Below are 26,482 nucleotides of genomic sequence, written 5' to 3'. Positions count from 1 at the left end.
CTTGAGATAGTAGTCATTTACTGGTTAGAGGTTTCAGCCTGATTCCCTTCATTGACAGTTTCCTATAATGGGACTGTTTTGGTTTTGATTATGAAATACACTTCTGGCTGATATCTGAAAGCCACAAAGAGTGGGATGTGTTTCTATACCTTTGAAATTAAAACTGCAGCATGACAGACATTACAATGACTGTTAAATTTGGCTGCCCATTAAAATTTACCAACATTCTGAAACAACTACATGAGAGAATGGCTGACGAGATAAGTAACATATTTGTATGAATAATTTGTCAACCAAGGATGGTGGTATTCATTTTATTGCGTAAATAATGTAATGAAAATAATTAAAACTGATAAGAAGGTGAAAATTTCATCATTGTAAAAATCATTTATTTTCATTCTTTCTTGCACTTGTGTTTGACTATAAATACAATTTTCTAAAAAACATTTATTTACTTATTTATTTTTGGCTGCATTGGGTCTTAGTTGTAGCATGCAAACTTCTCTAGTTGCAGCGCTTGGGCTCAGTAGTTCCAGCACTCAGGCTCAGTACTTGTGGTGCATGGGCTCTGTAGTTGCAACATACGGGCTCTCTAGTTGCGGCTCACAGGCTTAGTTGCCCCTCGGCATGTGGGATCTTAATTCCCTGACCAGGGATCAAACCCGTGTCCCCTGCATTGGGAGTTGGATTCTTAACCACTGGACCACGAGGGAAGTCCCCTGACTGTAAATGTAATTAATTTTTATTATTTAGTAATAATGTCATAAATACATATTTATAGTCTATAAGACCATGTTTTTAAAAATAAATTTATTTATTTATTTATCTATCTATTTCTCTATCTATTTATTTATTTTATTGGCTGTGCTGGGTCTTTGTTGCTGTGCACGGGCTTTCTCTAGTTGCGGCAAGTGGGGGCTACTCTTCATTGTGGTGTGTGGGCTTCTCATTGCAGTGGCCTCTCTTGTTTCAGAGCATGGGCTCTAGGCACGTGGGTTTTAGTAGTTGCAGCACATGGGCTCAATAGTTGCAGCACATGGGCTCTAGAGCGCAGGCTCAATAGTTGTGGCACACGGGCTTAGTTGCTCCTTGGCATGCAGTATCTTCCTGGGGGAGGGATCGAACCTGTGTCCCCTGCATTGGCAGGTGGATTCTTACCTACTGTGCCACCTAGGAAGTCCCCTGTAAGACCACATTTTAAAAACTAGGGGTATTGGGAATGTTTTAGGGATCTTCGAGATGGGTAGCAAAGACTGGAAGGTAATACTTCCTTATAGTTGTTTGATAAAGGACACCCCTTAGGAAGGAACTTTGAAAGAGTGAAAGAAGAATAAGGAAATGAAATGTATATATGGAACATATAGTTTTAGAACCCTAGTGTAATGTAATCTTACATTTATTTTCAGTTAATAATAGGTGTGTACATTTACATACTTTATTTCCAGTGACATGGGAAACTATCTTGCTATTAAACATGTAAAAATGATGAATTTATTTATTTTTAGAATTTATTTATTTGGCCACGCCAGGTCTTAGTTGAGGCCACATGGCATCTACATTGTGGCATGCAGGATCTTTTTAGTTGTAGCATGCAGAATCTTTAGTTGCAGCATGCGGGATCTTTAGTTGTAGCATGCAGGATCTTTAGTTGCAGCATGTGGGCTCTTAGTTGCAGCATGTGGGCTCTTAGTTGCGGCATGCAGGATCTAGTTCCCTAACCAGGGTTGGAACCCCGGCCCCCTACATTGGGAGCACAGAGTCTTAACCGCTAGACAACCAGGGAAGTCCCTGGATTTTTTTTTTCCCCCAAACTTAATAAAAACATGGCTAAGCTGGCAAAAAACCTAATACAAGAAACAAAAGAGAGTCCAAATGCAGAGATGTTTGCAAGCACCTAGTTACTGTTGCCCTAAGGACATCTGCTGGTTCCTGCTGACTTGTATAGTCAGTTTTTAAGAGGTACACATGAAACTCAGGAGACAAGAATAGAAGCTATGTATTATAGGGAGTCAAGCTAGAGATCTACCTTCCTAAAATATCAGAACCCACAAAAGGCTATATCCCCACTGGGAAAAGGAGATTAGAGAAAAAAAAAATTACCCTAGCAAAGAGAGTCAAAAAACTTATCCTTCTTAGCCTTAGCTATGAATAGAGGGAGAACGAGGATTATATATAACATTCAGGAAAAAAACTTTTTCCTGAATATTTATAATTAGAAATATGTCCTCATAGAGGTTTAGGACCCCACTACCTGTGTGATTGCCAGAAAAAAAAAAAAACCTCTGAGATTCATTTTGAATGATTTCAGCTTACTTGGTAGTATGCCCAGGCAAAGACAGAAGTGAATTCAAATCCTTTTTAGAGGAACATCCTCTTGAAGTCCTCAAAGAATTGCTGAAGATGTTAATCCAAAGAGCTTGAGCTCCTATAAAAAACCACAAAGCACGTAAGGAAATGGTCACCATGAGCAAAACAAAATACCAAAATCAGACCCACAAAGGCTTCAGGTATTATCTTACTGGATACTGAATGTAAAAATAAATGTGCTGGGCTTCCCTGGTGGCGCAGTGATTAAGAATCCGCCTGCCGATGCAGGGGACACGGGTTTGATCCCTGGGCCGGGAAAATCCCACATGCTGCAGAGCAACTAAGCTCGTGCACCACAACTACTGAGCCTACGCTCTAGAGCTTGTGAGCCACAACTGTTGAGCCCATGTGCCACAACTACTGAAGCCCACGTGCCTAGAGCCCATGCTCTGCAGCAAGAGGAGCCAGAGCACCACAACAAAGAGTAGCGCCCCCCACAACTAGAGAAAGCCTGTGGGCAGCAACAAAGACCTAACGCAACCAATAAATAAATAAATAAATTGATAAATTAAAAAAATAAAATAAATGTGCTTTCCTTTTGTCAGTGTGGTCACAGGCATGAGTATGCTCAGGCTTCAGAAGAGGCTTGCCTCCAGTGTCCTCTGCTGTGGCAAAAAGAAGGTCTGGTTGGACCAAATGAGACTAATGAAACTGGCAATGCCAACTCATATCACCAGCTCCAGAAGCTGATCAAAGATGGGCTGATCATCCGGAGCCTGTGACTGTCCATTACCCAGCTTGATATTGGGAAAACACCTTGGCCAGCCAAAGGGCAGGCATATGGACATTGGTAAGCAAAAGGGTACTGCCAGTGCTCGAATGCCGGAGAAGGTAACCTGGATGAAGAGGATGAGAATTCTGTGCTGGCTGCTTAGAAGATACCATGACTCTAAGAGGATTGACAGCCACATGTATCACAGCCTGTACCTGAAAGTGAAGGGTAATATGTTGAAAAACAAGCGTATCCATAGGCTGAAGGCAGACAAGGCTCACAAGAAACTTCTGGCAGACCAGGCTGAGGCCTGAGGCTTAAGACCAGGGAAACACTATAAGCACTGTGAAGATCAGCTCCAGGCCAAGAAGGAGGAAATCATCAAGACTCTGTCCAGGGAATTCCCTGGAAGTCCAGTGGGCAAGACTCCGTGCTTCCAATGCAGAGGATGTGGGTTTGATCCCTGGTGGGGGAACTAAGATCCCACATGCCACGCAGTCCTGCCTCCCCGCCCCCCCTCAAAAAAAAGGACTCTGTCCAAGAAGGAAGAGACCAAGAAATAAAGTTCTCCCCTTCTTCTCTGTACATAGTGGCCTCGGCAATTACGTAGATCATTCATTCAATAGAAAGCCTTTATCTGTCTCCCCACCCTCCCAAATGTGCTTAATATATCTGAAGAAACAAATGGGATAAATGAAAGTATGACTCAGGAACAAGGAATTGTCCAAATTAATTAGAATCTAGAAACAAAAAATAAAATAAAATAATTAAAATCATAAATTGAGGGGCAGATCTAACAGCATATTGGATTGAAAAGAATTAGTGAAGTGGAAGATAGATCTGAAGAAATAATTAGGAATGCTGTACAGGGAGATAAAAGCGATAGAAAAATATCAGTAAGACACAGGAGAAGGACTGAAAAGGTCTGAAGTACACCTATGGTAAGAAGAAATGGCCCCCCTAAAGGCATAGAACATATTCACGTTTCATAAATATTCTGTGAGAGCTTGAAAAGAATGTGCATTTTCCAGTTTGTTTAGGGCAGTGGTAATTAAGAGAAGAGCCTCAGAAGTTGAGAACTGTCAGTGGCTTAACGTTAGCATAGCTAGCCTTGTGCAGTTTGACCTTTGACAGTTGTCAGCAGGCACCACTGTCCCTTCATGTTTGCTTTGCTTTAACCTTAATAACCTAATTACAGCTCCCTGATCAGACTAGATCAGTGGTTCAGAACTTTAGCGTATATCAGAATCATCTGGACGGTTTGTTAAAACACAGATTGCTGAGATTGCTGGGCCCTCCCTCCAGAATTTGTGATTCAGTGCATCTGGGTGGAGGTTCAGATTTTCCATTTTTAACGAATTCCCAGGTGATGTTGATGCTACTGACCTAAGGACCCATGCTTTGAGAACCACTGTAGAGACTACGTTATCTTGACTCCAATCCTTTGTACCTGCTTTTCCCCCCCGCAACTATCAGTACTTTTCTTTCCCATCTTATACAGTACTTTTCTTTCCCATCTTATACTTTTTTTCAGTAGCCCTCCAGTTTAAATCTCTCTCTTCTTGAAAGTAGTTTTAACCACCAAATTGTTAGATGTCTCTTGTCTATGCTTCCTTATACTTGCAAATACCTTTTACACATCTGTAAGAATCCTAATCATACTCTTTTAAAAGCATTAAAAGTTATGTTTGTGTTTGTGTCCCCAGAGTCTTTGTACCTGGTATATAGAAAGCAGTCAGTAAATACTTGTTAATAAATAAATGGGCTCGTGCCATCCATATTTTTTTTAAAGCTCTTTATTGGAATATAATTGCTTTACACTGTTGTGCCAGTTTTTGCTGTACAACATCCATATTTTGACTGTGCTATGTAGGAAGAAACAATTATGGAAATTTAAGACTGTATAACACTGTTTAAAAAAATTAAATATTGTATATTCAGAAATATATGGTTAAATACATTTTGGGAAGGTCACCTGAGTTTGGAAAGGTTCCTTTTGTCTTTTTACCATTTCATGTCATTGGCTGGAACATAAAGGTACAGGAATAAAGACGGTGAAATGAGAAATGGACTATTGCAATAGATTTAATAAGGATAAAATAATTAGGCCAGTGGTTCTTCCTTAATTCATTGTATCAGTCTGAAAGCAGAATCACTAGGATATATTGTATGTTACTAAAGGATTTGACTGCGCAAGTGTTGGAGCTGGTCAAAGAGTCTGTAAAGCTTTGAGTCTATTGCTAGAGCTTGAAGTTCACAGGCAGATAGTTGGTAAGAGACAATGAGAAGTTGGAAGTCACGAGCACAAGCTTGAACTGACAAGGGCAGACTAGAATGCTTATCAGTTGCCACTACTGTCAAGCTTGCTGATGTAGTTATCCTGCAGGAGAAGCTGGTCATTTTTATTTAAGGACCTCACCATGTACTTGGCCCAAGAGAAAGAGGAGCCGAAGGTGGATCCAAGGGAAGGTGGAGTCATTGTAGACCTGGGCTGCTTCCATATACCAACAGAGTGAGCTAGCAGATAAGTGACAGGATGTGTGAAAGCTATAAAAGCACCTATCCAGGCCTTCTGAGTGTAAAAACCAAAATGTCTGTTGCTTCACTTCCACTCTCCAGATCTTGGATGAAAATGTCTTTTGTGGCTCACCCACAAGGGACAAGAAAAAGGGAAAAGTTTCTGAGAAAACTTTTTATCTTAGCTAAGTTGATACATTACAAAAGCCATCACACACATTAGAGATATGTATATACGCTGAGTAAAATTGCCATTACTTTTCTATTGCAGTGATTGTCTAACTTCAGTGCAAAAGAATCATCCAGGGAGCTTGTTAAAATGCAGAGCTGTGAGCCTTGCACCAAGATTCTAAATTGAGTGGGTCAGGAGTTGGGGGCCAAAAATATTTGTTTTTATAAAGAATAGCAAATGTGTGGAATTTTTGGACCACACCTAGAAAAACATTGATAACAAATATTATATTAGAGTCGTGTTTCTCTAGCTGCATATTTAAAAAATACCAGTGCCCTACCCATCCTCATCTTACTAAATCAGGATATCAAGAGGCATGGCTCCTAGTTTTGTGTAGTTTTATATTTTAGTAGCGATTCTGCTGTGCAGCCGCAGCTGAGAACCACTGTTTTGTAGCAGTAAGGAGTTCAAAGAAAATGCTTAAATAAAAAGGGTAGGGACCTAGTAAGTGGGTTTGAGATTGGTCCTTATTTGTTTTGCATAGTGATGTTTGTTTATTTATTTATTGGCTGTGTTGGGTCTTTGTTGCTGCGCATGGGCTTTCTCTAGTTGCTGTGAGTGGGGGCTACTCTTTCGTTACAGTGCTCGGGCTTCTCAGTGCAGTGGCTTCTCTTGTTGTGGAACACGGGCTCTAGGCATGCAGGCTTCAGTAGTTGCAGCACGCAGGTAGTTGTGGCTTGTGGACTCAGTATTTGTGGCACACGGGCTTCGTTGTCCCACAGCATGTGGGATCTTAGTTCATTGACCAGGGATCGAACCTGAGTCCCCTGCATTGCAGGACAGATTCTTTACCACTGGACCATCAGGGAAATCCCTGGTTAATTGATTTTTAACAAGAGTGCTGAGACCATTTGATGTGGAAAGGACTATCTATTCAACAAATGATGATGGGGAAACTGCATATACATATGCAAAAGAATGAAGTTGGACCCTTACATTGTACACAAAAATTAACTAAAAATGGATCAAAGACATAAAGTTGAGAGCTAAAACTATAAAACTCTTAGAAGAGTACATTGGGGAAAAGATTCATGATATTGGATTTGGCAACAATTTTATAGATTAATAGCGTGAGCATAAAGAACATAAGCAACAAAAGAAAAAACAGGTACATTGGGCTTCATCAAAATTAAGAACTTTGTGCACCAGTGGATACTATCAAGAAAGTGAAAAAATGACCTACAAAATGGGAAAAAATATTTGCAAGTCGCATATCTGATAAGAGTTTCATATGTAGAATATTTATGTAACTCCTAAAACTCAACAACAGCCAAAAATCCCAATTCAAAAATGAGTGAGGAACTTGCGTAGACATTTCTCCAAAGAAGATACACAAATAAGCACAGGAAAAGATGCCCCAAATTGTTATTCATTAGGGAAATGTAAATTAAAACCACAGTGAGATACTTCATACCCATTAGCATGGCTGTTATCAGAAACACAAAATAACAGGTGTTGGTAAGAATGTGAAGAAACTGGAAACCTTCTGCATGCTGGTGGGAATATAAAGTAGTATAGCTGCTGTGGAAAACAGTTTGGTGGTTTCTCAAATGGTTCAAAATAGAACTACCATACGACCCAGCAATTCACTCCTAGGTATATATCCAGAAGAATTGATATGTCTCAAACAGATATAATGTTCATAGCAGCATTAGTATAGTAGCCAAAAGGTGGGAGCAAACCAAGTTGTGTCCATTGACAGATGAATGGATAAAAAAAAGTGGTATATACATAAAATGGAATATGATTTAGTCTTAAAGAGGAAGGAAATTCTGACACATACTTTAACATGGACGGACCTTGAAAACATGCGTTGTGCAGTAAGTCAGACACAAAAGGACAAATATTGTATGATTACACTTATATGAGGTACCTAGAATGGGCAAATTCATAGAGACAGAAAGTAGAATGGAGGTTACTGGGGTTGATGACGAGTGGTGGGGGGAGTGGGAGGAGAGGGAGTTATTGTTTAATGGATTCAGAGTTGAGGATGATAAAAAAGTTTTGGATATAGACAGTGATGATGGCAACACAGCATTGTGATTGTATTCCATGCCTGTGAGTTGTATATTTACAAATGATTAAAGTGGTATTATGTTTATTTTACTACAGTAAAAAGCAAGCAAAAATGTTAGTACATAATTGGGAAAAAAGACTTATCAGAAATCTTCTTTGGGGGTGAGGTTTCACTTTTTGCTTTTTATATCATTTTTCTGTGAGTTCTGATTATAGAAGCACATGCTTATTAGAAAAAACAATCAGAAAAAAGCAAGTATATAACAAAGGTGTATGTGTGTGTATATGTATATGAAAATTTTGTCTAGTGAATCCGAGTTGTAAGGACTGTTGATCATCTCCCCAATTAAGATTTTTGGGTGACTTGATTAGATGATTTTCCGTACGACAGGAGTCAGTTATGTACCCTCACTAACAAGTTCATTGGTTATAGATATTTTCTAATTTGTTATATCTATAACAATTATTTTTAAGCTTCTGTTTTCATCTTGAAAAATTATTTTTAAAATGTATCAGTGAAGGCATATATGCTATATACAATACCAAATCGTCAGCTATTCAGTAGAATTTTGTATAGGAATATCTTTTTAAGTCAAAGATTGTGAGGCAGTATGCTTTACACTTTTTTTTTTTTTTTTGGCACATCCAAAATGAAGGAGATAGTCTTGGTCATTTGGTTTCTGCAGTATCTATTCTACTTACTAGCCATTCTGAATTCTTTCCTCAACTAAACCTGAAAAGAAAATTTGTTTTTAGTCTCATCTTTTGTCTGATATCTTCTAAACTATTGAAAATATTTATGGTTGTTTAGTTCAAGATACAGTATTAAATGAGGGAAGTGTGATCATTCCCATCACAGTTGTAAAGATCTTTTTGTTGAAGTACAGACTGTCTTACTCTTTCGTTATAAGTACAGACTGCAGTGCATATCCCAATAGCTTCTGCATGCTCCTTGACACTGACTATAAGGAGAACTGGACCACTCTTTCTTAGAACCTGGATAAATCCAATTCAAAATATAATTTTCTATAAACATAGAGATTTTATAAAGGAAGAACTTCAAATTATTAGCTCTTGCCTCAAGGAGTGTAGGAGAAGATGAAGCAGTATTTATATGAATAATAATTAATAATGATTTCACCTATTTTAAACTTTGTGTATAACAAGAAGTTTTAAGTTACTATTAGTGACATGTAAGCATTGTTCTTGATTTAATGTGGTAGTAATTGAGTGAGGGACATAATTATTGTAATTAATTATTCATCAGTCAGAAAAAGTATTTTTGTAAGACTCTTACATGTCTTCTGAGAGCATCATAGATCACAAATTCAGTGTTTCCCTGAAACTTTGTTTCCCACTGTTTCCCCTTGGGAAATTAATTATCTAACTAATTTTCCCTTTGATTTCCTATGATAGAGGGATGATGTGTCTTATGATGGGAGAAGTTGTTAAGTGGAGGGAATTAAACCAATGATTGATTTATTGTTTTAGCTGTTTGAATAGCTAGGTTGTATAAATTCTGAAGCTTTTATAATTTCTTATAACATTTCCTTTAAAACTCTTATAACACGGATTAGTAAAAGTTTTCAATCGATTGGAACAGAGAACGCCTAAAATACCTGGATTTAGGCAGCAGGATTAACTTCTATTTAATTGAAGACTATGAAGAAGTTCTAAACTTTTAAAAACTTGTTTTATTTTGAATGTTTGATATGCTTAAGGTACTATGGGGCATGATTGAGAAGAAATGGGTTTTTGCTCTTAAGAGGCTTATAGTATATTAGGGTAACTAGACTTGTATTATGATTGTAATTTTTTTCTTGATCATTTAAAAATACACAACTGATATCCTTAATATTGTAGGGAACAGAATGGGTTCCTTCTACGATAATAGAACCTGTGGCTATTATAAATCTTTTACTCTCCATAAGAAGCATACTCAGGTAAGTATTGAGTGCAGGTTGCATTTATACTGATTTCAGTAGACTTCCTGGCCTTAAATAAGGAAGAAAGGAAGGAAAAAAAGGAAGTATGGAGAGTGTTGTTTATGGATTTTGTGTAAATTGTGTTTTTTGTTTTATAATTTCTTTGTAATTAGAATAGTGAAATGGAATGATAGGATCTAGTAAATTGAGGGTACTTATTAAGTAAATTTCAGTTAATCGTAAACAGTCAATTCAGTTAAACATTTATTCACTCTACTCTGTTTTGGCACAGTGCTTGACACTACAGGTACTTAAGACAGCAGTTCCAGGTTCCATAAAGTTCCACAGTCTAGTTTAGTAAACAGGTAAAAAATAGCCACAATTAATTGGGGTAGCAACAGATGAATGTACAAACTAAGGATAATATTCATTCATGCATCATAAATTTATTGAGCAACTACTGTGTGTTCAGCTCAGTGTTGGCACTGTAAATACAATGACAAACAAGAAAGATTTGCTCCTCCATTAAAGGAGTTTACAGGCAGGTTTTAAGTAGGTTTTATTTTGTCCCTATCCTTAAGATTTTGAAATAAGTAAAACAAGACAGGAAACAGCAGGAGTCAGTTGGCTCTCTACACTGGAAAAACAAATCAGAATGTAGTTTGTGTGACAATGTAACATTCCCTTGATCAACTGAAAAGGTTGAAATTCTCATTTCCCCTGTAAATACTGGAGGGACCCTTTACTACTTAGCTTGTTTTAGGGTGTTTTTTATAAAGTAATAATTAGATGAAAAGTTACTTTAAAGCTTAAAAATTCAACCACAGAGTAAATATTTATGGAGGAAACATACTAGCTCTTTGGAGGGTAGATGGGGATGAGGCAGTCAATGGAAAGAACTCAATCTGATAATTATTTGGGACTGTCAAGGCTGCCTGTTGGTGTTCTGTAGTCTCTTATGCTGATTGTTCCTGTGTTACCAAACTGCAGTTATCAGAGCCCTTATTTAAAAAAAATAAATAGTTGTAAGAAAAATGAGGGTTCAGGACCCTTGTGACTATGCCAATGAGAGGTGTTTGTGGCTCTTCAGTACTGGCTTCATTATGACAGTTTTTGTATTTCTGTTTCTTAAATAGAGAAGAAAAGCTAATCTGCTCACTGAAAATTATTGTTTTTGTTTTTTAGCATAACTTGGCTTGAAAAAAGTTTTAGTGTAATAGCAAAAGAAAATCCTTTCACCAGATACTGAAAAGATATTTTTTCTGTTAGCATCTGCTGGCTTACCCTTCTCATACAGGGTGTGTTCTAAAATAGTAGGTAGAAATGTTTGAAACAAATGTTTGTTTTCTTTGTAGATTGTCTTAACAAAGCAGTTCTTGTAAAATAAGTCAATCTGAATCTCTGTATTAACACTTCTGGAAGTATCATTAGGGAAACCACAGAGGGAAATAATATGGTGATCGCGAGGTTTACCTTAAGTTACAGAAAACCAGATAATTGTAGGAATGAGCTTTTTGGTAAGTGTAATGCTGTCATCTGTTATAGTAGATAAAAGATTTCAGTAGTTCAGCCCTTGTTGATATCATTGCCTTAGTTTTAAGTTAAAAGTGCCTCTTTCCAGCTCCTTGAATGAGATGCTCTTAGAAAACAGTACTCCTTGTGTTTTATTCCTGAGATGTACATGCTAGGATTTCTTTATTTCTTCTTCCCAGGTATCTTTAGCTCATGTTTAAGCTGAGTGTATAATCTCTGAAAATAAAGATGAATTTCCTGGTCCTATAATAGCTATTAAGATTTAAAAGTTTGGTAAATTAGTATAAGTTATGTTTATCAGAAGAACTGATTTTAATATGTGTAAGTCAGAAAGTTTATCAGTTGATAATTTTTCCAAAAGTTTTCAGAATTAAGCATAGAAATATAATCTTTTTTTATGACATTAAAAATACTTGCCTTTTGCAATCTGTATCTTAAAACAGTAAAACTAAGTGAAAATCAAGGTGCAGATGCTTTCATTCATGTGAATGAGGTGAGGTGTGATGTGATATGATGAGATATGACATGGTGTGGGTGAGAGCTTTGGAATCAGGCACATTGGAGTTTGAGTTCTCTCTCTGCCATTTCCTTTTTTTTCTTTTTTCTTTTCTTTTTTTTTTAAAGTAGAAGTGTAGTTGATTTACAATGTTGTGTTACTTTTTTATAAATTTATTTATTTATTGGCTGCGTTGGGTCTTTGTTGCTGCATGCAGGCTTTCTCTAGTTGCAGAGAGCGGGGGCTGCTCTTCGTTTGCAGTGCGCAGGCTTTTCTTTTGGTGGCTTCTCTTGTTGCGGTGCACGAGCTCTAAGTGCATGGGCTTCAGTAGTTGTGGCATGTGGGCTCAATAGTTGTGGCTTGCGGGCTGTAGAGCACAGGCTTAGTAGTTGTGGTGCTCGGGCTTAGTTGCTCTGTGGCATGTGGGATCTTCCCAGACCAGGGCTTGAACCCGTGTACCCTGCACTGGTAGGCGGATTCTTAACCACTGTGCCACCAGGGAAGTCCCTATCACATCTTCTTTATCCATTCATCTATTGATGGACATTTAGGTTGCTCCCATGTCTTGACTATTGTAAATAGTGCTGCTCTAACAGTGGGGTGCATGTATCTTTTCAAATTAGAGATTTTGTCTTATGGTAACTATTTTTAGCTTTTTAAGGAACTTCCATACTGTTCTCCATAGTGGTGGCACCAATTTACATTCCCACCAGCAGTGCAGGAGGGTTCCCTTTTCTCCATACCCTCTCCAACACTTATTATTTATAGGCTTTTCCTTTGCCACAGCCCACATCTTGTGGGATTCTAGTTCCCCAACCAGGGATCAAACTTGGGCCCTTGGCAGTGAAAGTGAGGAGCCCCAGCCACTGGATCACCAGGGAATTCCCATATTATTTGTAGACTTTTTGATGATGGCCATTCTGACTGGTATAGATAATACTTCATTGTAGTTTTGATTTGCATTTCTCTAATAATTAGTGATATTGAACATCTTTTCATGTGCCTGTTGGCCATCTGTATGTCTTCTTTGGAAAAATGTCTATTTAGGTCTTTCTCTTCACCATCTCTTAGCTGTAGTAGTGTTAGGCAAATTAGTTAACATCTCTAAACTTTATTTCTCCCATGTGTAAACGGAGAATAATAATACCTGTGCCATAGGATAGTTGTTAAATAAGATAACCCAGGTGACGTGTTTTGTATAGTACATAGTATTCAGTAGGCAGTCAGAAGATGCTCTTATTACTGTAAGAAATTCAGAGCTGTGAACTAAACCCTAAAGTTACGGTAGTTAAAGGTAGTTATGATTATGGAGCTTTAGAAACCTTTATTTAGAGTAGTTGTGAATCTAGTGCTCCCCAATTTTAATTAATTTTTCTTAGAAATGGTTAGATAATCTTCTGTGGTTCTAGTACTGTAGAGTTTTTCTTGGTCTCAGGTAACCCATGGTAATGTGAGAATAATGTAATGCTAATAGCTGTCAGGATATGTGAATTGTCTTTTAGGCTTGAGCTCCCCAGTTTGACCTCCTCCAGTTAATGGAATTCAGTTATCTTCCCTTACTGAAAATAATGAAAGATGAAGCTTAAGGCTAATCACATACAGTTGTAGAATTCAAATAGAAGCCTGCTGTGCTGCTTCTGAGTAATATAATGTAACTAGATCCATATCCCAGTGAAGGTAAAATATTATTGAAGACCACTTGAGTTTATGTTGTTACATTATCCTTAAAATAAATACTTTAATTTTATTACAGCTTAGCTGTAGAGAATGATTATAGGAAAAACAGTGTCCACTGTTCCAGATATCACAGAGATTGAAAGGCCCAAAGGGGTTTTGTATTAAATTTTGTATTAATCAAGTTCTTACGGTTCACATACTTTTATGTGTTCAAAAGGTACCCTACCTAAGACATTACAGAGTACCAGACTGTATAAAAATAAAATTTACCTTACACATTAATTCAGCAGCATCTTCTTGACAAAAATCCCATGTATTTATACATGAAAACGTACTCATATTTCCTAAAAGAGTTAATTTTCTTGGGATAAGCCGCATTTGTTGCCAGTTAGCAATGAATCTAAAGAACCATTGAAGAAATTGGATGGGGTTCAGTTATAATCTCAGCCTACAGGAGCGTGCTGTCTTAGGGCAACCATTTACACCTCTTCATATAGGTTTGTAAATCAGTATAGTGTTTATGAAAAGCACAGTGGTCATGGGCTCTTGAGTCAGGCTGTCAGATATCCTGGCTCCACTGCCTTCTAGTTTTGTGATCTTAGACACCTTACTTGGTTTCCTCATCTGTGAAATAAGGATGATAGTAGAAAACATTACTATCTCATAGGTTGTGGAAGAATTTAATGAGTTAATATATATATATTTAAAGCACTTAAGTGTCTGGCACATAAGGGCCCAGTAAATTTAGGTGTTATACTTGTCGCCATTCTACAGTGTGACAGATGTGAACTTTTTTGTTTTTCGTTATGTTCTATGAAGTGTATGCAGAGAATAATAAAATCTGTGGGGAAAGAGTGTTGCAGATTTTCAGCAGCAGTCCTTCAAAGGACTTCAGTTTACCAATAAATGCAGTGGAGCAGTGAAGATTCATTCATGAGAAAAGCAAGAAGATAAAAGTGTAATACATTTTATATTGTTATGATTAGAGTAGAACCCTATCTTAAACTTGAGAGTAACTGAGTTTAAAAACTTCATGTATCACATGAGAGTATAGTATGTGACTGAGATGAAAAAGGCTTAGCTGTTTGCACCTTTGGGAGAAAACAGAAACAAAAACAGATTTCTTTGTGGCTAGTTCATGCATAAAACTAAGAAAGAGAAATCTGAAATATGACAACATTCATGTTATAAGCCTTTGTGCTCCATCCACAAGAGGAGGAAAATGTTCCAGAATAAGGATTTCAGAAGGTGAAAAGTGTTTACTACTTAGGGTAATTAAGGTGAGAAAATGGAATAAAAATACAATGAAATGTTACATGAGATCTACTTAGAGCCTAGCGGGCACTCCTGTGAGACTGTTACTGCCTTGTCTAGCATATTGATAAGTTAGAAGAAATACAGGAAGAGAATTCAGGCTTTACATATAGAATCATTACAACACCAACTCCCCCTCCTTCTTCCCCATCTTATTGGCTGTTTTTCTTGCCCAAGGGATGTTTAATGATATGATCATTTTATAATGAAAAAACTTTACCAATATTAGTGTCGAGTCTTTGACTAGATGCTTTGGAATGAAATTTGCAGCGTCCGTGGCCTTGACCTTGCTCATTTTCAGAGGTGGCTACGTTTGTCATCAGGTAGTGGACTTGTGGTGCTTTTGTTTGATGGGTCATAGACTTTTCCCTTTATAAACCCATCTGGGCGGCGTATAAATGTTTGCATTATCTAATGTGGAATAACTTTTTATGTTGAATGCTGCTTGTTTCCTTAGAATAATATATTAAATTGTTCTCATTTAGACCTGAAATTGAGAAGTGGGAATTTTCCCTTGTATAAGAAACAGAAATGAATTAAATTTGTCTAGTTAAGGATGCTGTGCTATTCTGAACTTCTCTGTTGTAAGCATTATCATTATTTCAGACTCTCACTTTTCATATTCAGCCTTGTTTTTGTTGCTGGAATGAACAAGGTACTTTTTAGTTAAAATGGTACTTTTTTCTTGTTTTGTGAGTTCCCCTCCTGGTTTTTGGCAACTTGTATTATTTATGCTGAAGGCTTTAAAAGCTGTATTTCATTTTAACAGCTTTATACCAGAGGCTGCAAACTGGTGTCTCAGACATTTAAATTTTTAAAAAATTGATTTTCAGTATATAAAAAATGGAATATTTTAGTGTAATTTCAGTATTTAGCAACTCGTGAAAAACCAGAGCTGGCAGCATTGGACCTGTATTCTTCTATGGCAAGACTCAACAGGAGCTAAGAGGTAGCTGTGCTTTCGATGGGACGCCCACTATTCACTTAACCACCATATGCCTTTGCAGTAGTCATCACTCTTTACGTTAGATATCCAGTCCTTCTCAGCATTGCTATATCTGCATCAATGACTTTGTTTTGTGCCTGTTTCAGTGGAATTATCTGGAGATTCATAAAACGCCCTGGTCTGCTTAGGCCAGGGCTTACAGTTTTATTGTGTTTGGTTTTTTTTTTAAGTCTTTAGACAAGCAGTATTTTCCTTTTATGATTTTTATTTATTCAGGGGAAAGGTATTACATTTTATATATGCCTATAACATAAATACAAGGAGATAAGCATGATAAATTAAGCTAACTTTGAAAAAAACTTACAGTAGTTTAAAATTTAAACAAGTATTGCTTTCTTCAAGTAATCACCACAAGAGGCCAATTCTAAAAGTGCTACTCAAAACTTTTATTTTTGGGAAAAAATGGTGGTATATTTGTTTTAAATATTCTCAGGGATATCAGATTTTTATCCCTTGAGAGTAGATATATTTCAGTAATACTCGAAAGGTGTATATAATTTGACAAGAAAATTGAATGTGACAAATTTTATGGAGTAGCAAGAAGTCAGTAAACTCAAAGTCTAATGGGTGACTATCTGGATAAAACCAGATTTTATCCAGCTTCATAGTACATTTGAACACTTGTTCAAAGTAAATAGTTTTCCAGGAAGGGAGATACTATAAATATAGGTTTATACCCATTAACCCTCAACTTTAACCACCCCCCCGTCCCCATAGAGTATAGTGAATTAGCGATAATGAAAAAATAATACTAAAGCAAAAATTATGAAGAAAACTTCATCAGGGTGATGAAAACAGATAACAGACCTAATTTAATGCCACAGATTTTAAGGACTGTCTTTCAGGAACAATAAATTTTGGATCAGTTTGAAAGAAATTCAGCTGAAGTTATCCTTTCCAAGAGGATCATACACTATTGTCAGAACAACATAACGTTTGAAAACCCTTACTAAAATGTCACAGGAAGAAGAAAATTAGGTACATGGTTCATTGTGTCTTGAGGCCACAACAGCAAAGTCATAAAGAAACTGTATATAATTTATTCATATTATTTGTAAAAATATTTATATAAATACATTTTCCCCCTCCTCTCTGATGAAAGCTTTTAATATCACGATTTAATTCTGCATGAAGTCTCCACCAAATTGACATGCACAAGATTTAGAGGTGAGGGCCAAAGCCGGAGAAGTAGTCTTATGTGATCTTTTCCTCAGCTGTAAAGCAGTTGCTTAAGCCCTAGCTCCCTGTCCATCCCTGTCAGGTAGTGAAACAAATGAGCCAGTCAGAGAAACTGGTAAGTATTTAGGAGGCAGACAAACTCAAGAAAAATCAATTGTACTAATTGTAGGCTAACGATAGACCCATTTTGATATTTCTCAGCTCAAAAATTATTTTTAAAACAGAGATATGCTTTAAATAGATGAATTTTATAGCATGTGAGTTACATCTCAATGAAGCTGTTTATTATTTATTTTTTGGCTGTGTTGGGTCTTCATTGCTATGTGTGGGCTTTCTCTGGTTGTGGTGAGCAGGGACTACTCTTCGTTGTGGTGCGCGGGCCTCTCAGTGTGGTGGCTTCTTTTGTTGTGGAGCACGAGGTCTAGGCATGTGGGCTTCCGTAGGTGCGGCACATGGGCTCAGTAGTTGTGGCCCATGGGCTTAGTTGCTCTGCAGCATGTGGGATCTTCCCAGACCAGGGCTCCAACCCATGTTCCCTGCATTGGCAGGTGGATTCTTAACCACTGTGCCACCAGGGAAGTCCTATTTATTTACTTTTTAATTTTTTCCCAACCAGGGATTGAACCTGGGCCATGGCAGTGAAAGTGCCGAGTCCTGAACAACTGGGCCACCAGGGAATTCTTGTCAATAAAGCTGTAAAAAAAAAAAAAAATCCCATGGAGAAATTTTGCCACAAAAAGGGGGCATAAATATAGTATTAAGTGATGAAGGACGTCAGTGTGGGAAATAAAAGAAATTTTAAGTCATTCAAGGGAGGAAGAGTTTGCTCTCTAGCAAAAAAATTGTGGACATACTTAGAAAGCACCATACACCTTTGTTTTTTATTGTTTCAGGAGGACAATTGTGAGGCCAGTGCACTTTTGACTCAGTGGGGCTGAATGGGTGAGTAAGTGAGTGCAGGGTCCTTTGGTAAGGGTGGCAGATGCGTGAGAGCTCAGGCTTTGGACATGTGGCTGGATTTGAGTGTGTGACGCAGTCAGTGACTGTGAACTCTGTGAGCTTCAGTTTCCTTGTCTATGGCAAGGAATAACTAAGTCCAGGTTAACTTCATTGAACAGGTCACACAGCAGCCAGAGTCAGTCATTTTAAAAATGTAAATGTCTTTTATAAACCGAAGTCCCTTTAAATATAAATGTCACTCCCCTATTTTAAATGCTTAAATGACTTCCCATTGCAGTGTCACTACCTGTAAAATCTTGAATAATGAACTCCTGCTACCTTTTCACCTGTAATCCCCTGCCTTGCTGCTCTTCTCTTACCAAGAACCTTTCTCTTCAGGCCTTTTGTTTTTCTGGAGGCTCCGTTCCCAGCTCTTGACATGCTTGGCTGCTTCTCATCCTTGAGGACACTAGTTAAATGTAGTGTCTACTAAAGGCCTTAATAACCCTCTTTCTAAATCTCTCCCTTTCGACTTCCCATTATCTTCAGCAGGTCTTTGTTTTCTTTGTAACATGGCCCAAATTTGTAGTTCTTTTATTCATGTGATTGTCATGCTTGCTGTAGACTGAAAGCTTCTGTGAGCACAAGAACTATATATATGTTGAGTTCACTGTTATATCCTCAGTGACCGTCGTAGTTTTAGGCAACATAGGAGACACTCACTAAATATTTGGTTCAATTAAGAACTCTACTTTGAATAAATATATGTGCTTGTACTTTTCCTTTTTGACCACTGGGAATTGTGCAGACTCCTTCAGTAATTGCTGTGATTCCTTAAGGTTCTTTTATTAGGAATGATATTTTAAAACACATTATCTGTATATCTTTTTTTTTTTTTTTTTTTTGGCTGAGCTACAGGGCTTGCGGGATCTTAGTTCCCTAACCAGGGATCAAACCTGGTTCCTGGCAGTGAAAGCACCAAGCCCTAACCACTGGACAACCAGGGAATTTCCCCCCGCCCCCCGCCACCTTTTTTTTTTTAAAGACTTCATTTTTTTCTAGCAGTTTTAGTTTCATGGCAAAATTAAGAGGAAGGTACAGAGATTCACCATATGTCCCCTGCCTCCACAGACGCATAGCCTCCTCCATTATCAGTATCCTCCATCAGAGTGATACCGTTGTTACAATTGATGACCCTACAGTGACACATCATAATTATCCAAAGTCTATAGTTTAAGCATCTGGAGTATTTCAAAATAGTTTATTTTTCTCTTCCCCTGCTGGAAGCACAAGGGGATTTTTTTGGTGTTGTACATTATGTGGATGGGGACACACGTATAATGACGTGTATCCACCGTTATAGTATCATACAGAGTAGTTTCATTGCCTTAAAAATCGTCTGTGCTCCACCTGTTCATCCCCCACCCTTCCCCTGGTAACCACTGATCTTTTTTACTGTCTCCATAGTTTTGCCTTTTCCAGAATGTCATATAGTTGAAATCATACAGTATGTAGCATTTTCAGATTAGCTTCTTTCATTTACTAATACACATTTAAGTTTCTTCTATGTCTTTTTGTGGCTTGATAGCTCATTTCTTTTTAGTGTTGAATAATATTTCATTGTCTTGATGTACCACCACTTATTTATCCATTCAACTTCTGAAGGACGTTAGAGCCCTTAGCTTATTAATAATAGTTGTTTTAAATTCCTGCTCTGATAATTCCATCATTCTTGCCATGTCTGGTTCTGATACTTGCTCTGTCTCTTCAAATTGTGTTTTTTGCCTTTTAGTATGCCTTGTAATTTTTTCTTGATAGCCAGACATGATGGACCTGGTAAAAGGAACTGCCATAGTAATAGGCCTTTAGTAATAAAGTGGTAAGGTGTAAGGGGAGGGGAAACATTCTGTAGTCCTGTGATTAGATGTCAGTCTTTTAGTGAGCCTATTCCTCTGGACAGTGAGCTTCACAAGCGTGTCTCAGTTTTTTTCCTCCCTGCTTGGGTGGGACAGGTTGGCTAGAGTGGTTTGGAGTTGGGTATTTCTCTTCTACCATGTGGAGGCTAGAGGGGGCTGGAGTTGAGTAGTTCCCTTCTTCCAGTTCAGTTAGGTTCTGACAAATACCCCAGCAGGTTAGGCTGTGATTATTTTCTGCAGAGGTCTCCTTAAAAACAGTGTCCTCTGGAGTATTTCAAAATGGTTCGTTTTCCCCTCCCCTGGCTGGAAGCTCAAGGAGATTTTTTTTTTCTCTAATATTTGCTGTGGGAACCTGGTTAAGCTCTTGGAGGCAAATCTTACAAAAGTGTGGGGTCCTTCCTGTGACAGGGTCCCCTGGAACCTTTAACTCTTACAGATGTCCACACTGAGCCTCCAGAAATTCAGCAGTTTACAGTTCAGGTTTTCCTACCCTGGCGCTGGTTCCTGTCATGTGTTCTGAGTTTCTACTCCAATAAGCTGTGACTCCCTATTTTCACCTGTCTGTCTCCAATCTTGGCATCAGTGGTTTGCCCTGTGTTCTCCTGTCTTGGATTTGGATCCAAGAGCTGTTGATTTTTCAGTTCCTTCATTTTTTTACCTGTTAGAGTGGTGACTTCTAAGCTCCTTCATGTGGAACTGGAAATTGTAAATCCCCTATATATTCTTTTCTTTCCTTCCCTTCCCTTTCCCTTCTCTTTCCTTTCTTTTACTTTCCTTCCTTTCCCTTCCCTTCCCTCTTCTTTCCTTTTTTCTTTAAAAACAATTTAAATCTTTTTTTTTCTCCAGTAAAAGATGATAAGTTTCAGGTATGTCCCCCCCCTTTTTTTTTCCGTAGGAGAAGGTGAATGAAATGGAGGGAAGTAAATTGGTGTCAAGACTGAGAATATAACTGCAGATTTCTAGCTTTGGTCTTTTACTACTGTGTATCTATGTTAAATAGGCTGTTTTTGCATGGCTTAGAAAAATACATAGGAACTAAATAGTGATGATGCCAGAGAAGCTCCCAGATGAGAATACTTAGAATCGAATTTAAAACAAACCAGTGTCTTGATGATTAGTTTTTATTTTCTGATGCTGTCTTATGCCATCTAAGATGGGTAAAAATTTGGGTCATACTTTTCTGATGACCTGTGCCTTTTCTACAATAACACATTGCATATAATTAAGATAGGATATAGTTGTCATGGTACTTGGGATGATTATGTTTTTCTTTCTCTTCAGAATGATGGCAGGAATTATGATCTTTTAGATCAACCTGTTAAATCTGTTTCTTGGTTGAAAACCAAGATTGAGAACTCATTTATTCATTTATATATTCCTTTATTCATTAAATATTTGAGAACCTACTATGCCAAGCCCTATGAATAAAATGGTGAATGGGACAGTTCCTACCTTCACAGAGCTAATACATGAGTGAACAAGCAGTTACAGTGCACTGTGGTTAGGGCTACTTGGGGATGCTGAAAGAGTATATAAGAGGGGCCTAAAACACAAAATTAAGTCAAAAGAAAACTTTTCCAGAGAAAGAGACACTTAAAGTAAAAGCTAAAGAGGAGCATGAGTTAACTAAGGAGCAGAGATACAGGAGGGATCCAGGCCCGTGGCCGTTTGGTGAAAATGAAGTGAGTTTGGTGTTCATTAGCACATAATGTAAGGAAATGATTTAATCGCAATGAAACTGTAGAGGTAGGCAAGTGCCAGGTCAGGAAGGACTGTAAGCCTTTTTTTAAGGGCATTGGGAAGCTATTGAAGCCCTTTGAGTTGGAGGATAACATGATCAGACTTGCATTTTTGAGAGTTCCCTCTGGCTACAGTGCTATACAAATTAGTATGGAGAGGTAAGGGAGTTGAGAGGAGAAACCTGGAAGCAAGATCAGTTAAGAGATTGTTTCATCCCTGTGGGAGAATGGTTTCTTTTCTTTTCCAAAGTGATACTCCTGAAGACTGAGAGAAGCTTATAGATTTGAGTGGTATTTAAGAGCTAAAATTGACAGTTCCTTTGTGCCTTGTTTAGGTCACTGAGTAGATGGTTAGTGGTAGTGTTCACTGAGGAAAGAACCCAAGAGAAGAAAGTAGGTTTGAGGTTTTCTTGGGAGGAGAGAGGTGGCAGGAGAAGTGGGAGCCAAGAGAAGATGAGTTGAGTTGGGAATATGGAAATTGAGGTGTCTGAATTTTCTATGTTGAGATAGAAAAATTGAGTATACCCAGGAGTATATAGATCTTAACCACAGGAGAAAGGTGTTAGCTGGAGATACAAGTTAAGATTCATCAGCATGTAAATGAACATGTGATGGGGTGCTTAGAACAATACAGCAGTGCCTGGAAACAGTGTCTTTTACATAATGGCCACTTATTAAATATTTGTTGAATGAATGCATGACTAGAAGCCATGGGAGTGGTTTTGAGTGAGAAGAGAGATAGGCTTGGGCCAGTATTGGGAGGAAATGAAGCAATTCAGGGGCAGGTTGAAGAAGAAGGAGCAGTGAAAGTCAGGAAAATCTGGAGAGAGTGACAGTATGAATCCAAAGGGGAAAGAATATTTTAAGAAAGAGCAAAAGGCCGCCCATGTCAGGAGAACAAGAAGATAAGGACTGAAAAGTGTTTCTTGGATTTGGCCTCAAGGATGTGGTTTACATGGGGGAGGAGAAAGATATCAATGGTTTAGAGGGATGGGATTAAAAACCCTATTGCGGTGAGTTCAGGAATGAGGAAATAGAAACAGCAAGTGAGGACAGCTCTTCAGTTTGGTTGTGAAGGGCCTGTGGGGAAAGAGAGAAAGGCTGCCAGACAGGAAGTAGTGATCAAGGGATGGGTGTTAGATCTTGCGTTTTTAATGGTAAGGGTTTGAACATGTTTAACGCTCATTGTAGGAAGTCAGCAGAGAGAAAGGATAAAGTTATAGGAGAGAGAGATAATACAGTAAAGTTTTTATAAGTGATTCGCTTGGGGTAGGAGGGTCACCTCTCCTATATGAGAAAGGAAGGAGGTGAAGTAAAGATAGGTAGCTTTGCAGGCATGTTTTGCTGGTTTGGTGTTAAAAAATCAAGGGAATTTTCATCATAGGACTTTTTCTTTCTATTAACTCACAAGGTAGAAATTTTAATAACTAAAGTAGTACATGCTTATTTTATTTATTTATTTTTTTTAATTTTTTTTTTTGGGGGGTACACCAGGTTCAATCAACCGTTTCTATACACACATCCCCGCACTCCCTCCCCTCCTCGACGCCCCCCCCTCGAGTCCCCCCCACCCTCCCCGCCCCAGTCCTCCAAGGCATCCTCCATACATGCTTATTTTAAATTATTTAGAATGCAGATGTATAAAATGGAAGTTTAAAATTTCATTCTTTGCCCCTTAATCCTGTTTCTCAGTGATTAACAGGTGTTCAGTTTCTTATGTATCCTGTCGGATTTCTAAGTACACACAAACTATACTCACATGAGGGACTGCAAAAAGGATTTTAACTTTTTTTTTTTCAAGTGGGATTATACTATACATAGTATTGTGCAAAAGACCCTCCCCCCCTTTTTTTCATAATAATGTATTTGGTTTTCTTTCCAAAAGCTAGCACATAATAAATCTACCTTTTTTTCTTTTCAGTAGCTTACACCATTCCATGTATGGATATACTGGTTTTTTTTTTTAACCATTCTTGTCATGGGAATTTAAGTTGACTGTAGTTTCTTGCTATTAAAAGTAATACTCAGTGGATGTCCTTATCAGTATAATATGGTCAAATCATACTCAAGGTTTGATTGTCAAGGGAGATTAATATCATGTATAGTCAGGTGAACTTTTCAGAAACACACATATTGCCTTCAAATAAATCCAGTGTGGTCAGTTTTCCCCCCAGCATTGGGTCAGGTTGCTATTTGTTTAATTGAGTGCCAGATGAAGTTTTAGTGCATTCTGGGGCTATATTGTATGAAAAATGCGTATCTTCAAACAATAAAATTACATTCCTTGTGGTGAGATTCACATACATTGAGAGCCCTTATGAATGTAGTTTGAGGAAACAAGATTCACTTCTCTAATTTATTGCACCCTCAGCTATTTCTTTATTGAATGTAATGTCAGGTGGGGTTGGGCTTCACTATTTTGTTTACTTATTTATTTAGCTAACGGCATAAAGTTTATGTGTGTGTGATGTGACTCCCTTATATATTTTAGTACAGTTTTCATGAATTTCTATACTGTTTATGGATTGTTGAAATGGTATTTGAGTCAAAGGAATTGCAACTAAATTGTATTTAAATTTTTAAATAGTGTAATTATCCTCTGCTAATGTGCCAACCCATTCTTCTTCCAGCAGTGAGTGTGACTTCTGTTTCCTGCGTGATGTAGATCATATGCTACAGATAAGGAGGCAGATAGCAGAGGGACTGCTTAGCATGATTCATGGTTCCGCTGAATTAGGAAACCACATATTTATAATGATATTAGTTGTGACATTTTTCTCTACCAGTGCTCAGCAGAGCCCAGGTGTGCGTACAGAGAAGGCCAATAGTTAGATTCACACAGGACAGGGACTTTGGCATGATAGTCATTGAAGTAACAGATTACGGAATATAAGCAGGTTGGAGAAGAAGGTGAAGACTGGAGGGGACTGCTAGAGAATTGAGGGTCTCCAGGGGTTGATGAAATCACAGAAGTATAATGGGAGTAAATGAGTGAAAGAGCTAGAAGGCAAATAAAATTAGTGTCCCTGTGTTTACTTCAACTTCTTTACTTACTTTTACTTGAAGAATGGGATCCTTTTCTAAAAATGTGGAACAGACTAATTGATGGGAATGAGGTTAGCTCTTTTCACTGAAAAAGGAAGTGGAAGATGTAAACCCAAAAACATTCATTTTAAATTTGCTTCTTCAGTTGTAGGATCCAGTGATTGCCACAGATGTACAATAAAGAAACAACATTAAAAATTATTATAGATTAAGTAGACATTGTTTTCTGTGCCTTTTGGGGAAGTACAGTAGAAAGAACATTTTTTTCCTCAACCGTTTGAGAGTATATTGCTGACAAGATTCCCTATAAGCCCTACTGTTGTGGTTTTATTTCATGTATTACTGGAGTATATCTAATCATTAAGCTCCATGGAAGTTTTGCAAGTGGTACCAATAATGTCCTTTATAGCAAAAGGATCCACTTCAGAACTACGCTAAGTATTTTAGGAAGAGATACTTTCAGACTAAGTAAAAATCCCATTCCTAATGAGACTTTAAGTTTATTCAATTATATCTGTGTATTCCTGGTTTACTGGTTTATTCGGTGGGTTTTAATATTTTACTGTCATTTATCTTGATGTTCACATTTGGCCAGTAGGAATCCCTATGAGTTAGTTGCTGTGTCCTTTTGACGTGTCCCCATCATTCATTGATCACTTTCTTACTGTGATGTTCTAGGCTCATCTTGTACTCTACTGCCTCAACTGTGGAATCAGCCATTTCTGAGGAACTCTGGTTCCTTGAGAATGGTTTTTAAAACCAAGATCTGGGTGCCAGATGTGCTCAGTGCTGTTGTTCCTTTCAGGCCCTGTTAGTAGATAGAGCTCATAATTATTTTACTGCTGTATTTATTTGTCATGTATACATATGTATATATAAGATCATGAGTTTACACTGATACTTCCAATGCTAGTCCACCACCACCCAATTCATTCTAGTTTTTTCCCTTTCTGTTTTAGTAATTCTTTTCTCTTACAGTGAAAAACCTGACTATCATTGTCCTCTGTATGTTTACTTATTTGATCAATCTGCCTGTATGTAACTGACCTCCCATTGCCACCTCCACTCACTCCTCATTTCACTTGGGTTCTGACACTCTGTGCCAGACTACCTCTTCTATGTGGATGCCATCTTCACCCTGCCTATGCTCCAGTGTACCATGCTGAGTTGTACTTTCCATGCTGGGCTCATCACTCGTTTCAGGGTCTGACACTCTGTACTGGGTCCCTTGTTCCTTTCTCACTCCATGGACCTATGCATTTTAAATTTTGAGTTACATGTAATGAAATACACACATCTTGAATGAATGCTTTGATAAGTTTTGATAAATGTATGTGCCTGTGGATATTCAACAGCCAAGAAAGTTTCCTAGTGTCCCTTTCCATTTAATTTCCACTTTCCTATAGTCAAACACTTCTGGTTCCTCTCATCATAGATTAGCTTTGCCTGTTATTGAACTTTATATTTTGAATAACACATATGTCTTAATGATTGTAGCTTTAAAGTGTGCCTTCCAAATTTAAAAATTTTTTAATTGTGGTGAAAAAACACATAATACAGAATTTACCCTCTTACCCATTTTTAAGTATTATAGTTCAATAGTGTTAACTATATTCACATTGTTGTAGAACATATCTCTCTTTTTCATCTTTCAAAACTGAAACTCTATACCCATCAAACAACTCCCTGTTCTACCTTCCACCCAGCCCCTGGAACCACTATTCTACCTTCTTTTCTGTGATTTTGACAGCTCTAGGTATCTCAATATGAGTGGAATCATACTGTATTTGTCCTCGTGTGTTGTGTGTGTTTGTATTTAAAAGATTGATTTGGCTATTCCACGTCATTTTCTTTCCCACAAACACTTTT

General features: G+C 37.7%; 1 protein-coding gene and 1 pseudogene across 9 annotated transcripts in view; both read left to right on the top strand.

The window, feature by feature from the left end:
- The window catches only part of LOC130845508 (60S ribosomal protein L19-like), a 35,857-nt pseudogene extending 32,141 nt beyond the window's left edge, over window positions 1-3,716 (top strand).
- The window catches only part of CSNK1G1 (casein kinase 1 gamma 1), a 164,403-nt gene that overhangs the window by 32,189 nt on the left and 105,732 nt on the right, over window positions 1-26,482 (top strand). For 2 of the 9 annotated variants that reach the window (XM_057722805.1, XM_057722806.1), the window contains one exon: window positions 17,868-17,916. The exons of the other annotated variants lie outside the window; for them this stretch is intronic. The gene's annotated coding sequence lies outside the window, so the exon portion shown is untranslated. The remainder of the gene's footprint in view (window positions 1-17,867; window positions 17,917-26,482) is intronic. 9 annotated transcript variants of the gene reach the window in all.

This window comes from Hippopotamus amphibius, chromosome 2 (assembly GCF_030028045.1).
Source record: "Hippopotamus amphibius kiboko isolate mHipAmp2 chromosome 2, mHipAmp2.hap2, whole genome shotgun sequence".
Taxonomy (NCBI): Eukaryota; Metazoa; Chordata; class Mammalia; order Artiodactyla; family Hippopotamidae; genus Hippopotamus; species Hippopotamus amphibius.
The sequence above is the reverse complement of the archived record's forward strand: the minus strand, read 5'-3'. Positions and strand labels throughout refer to the sequence as shown.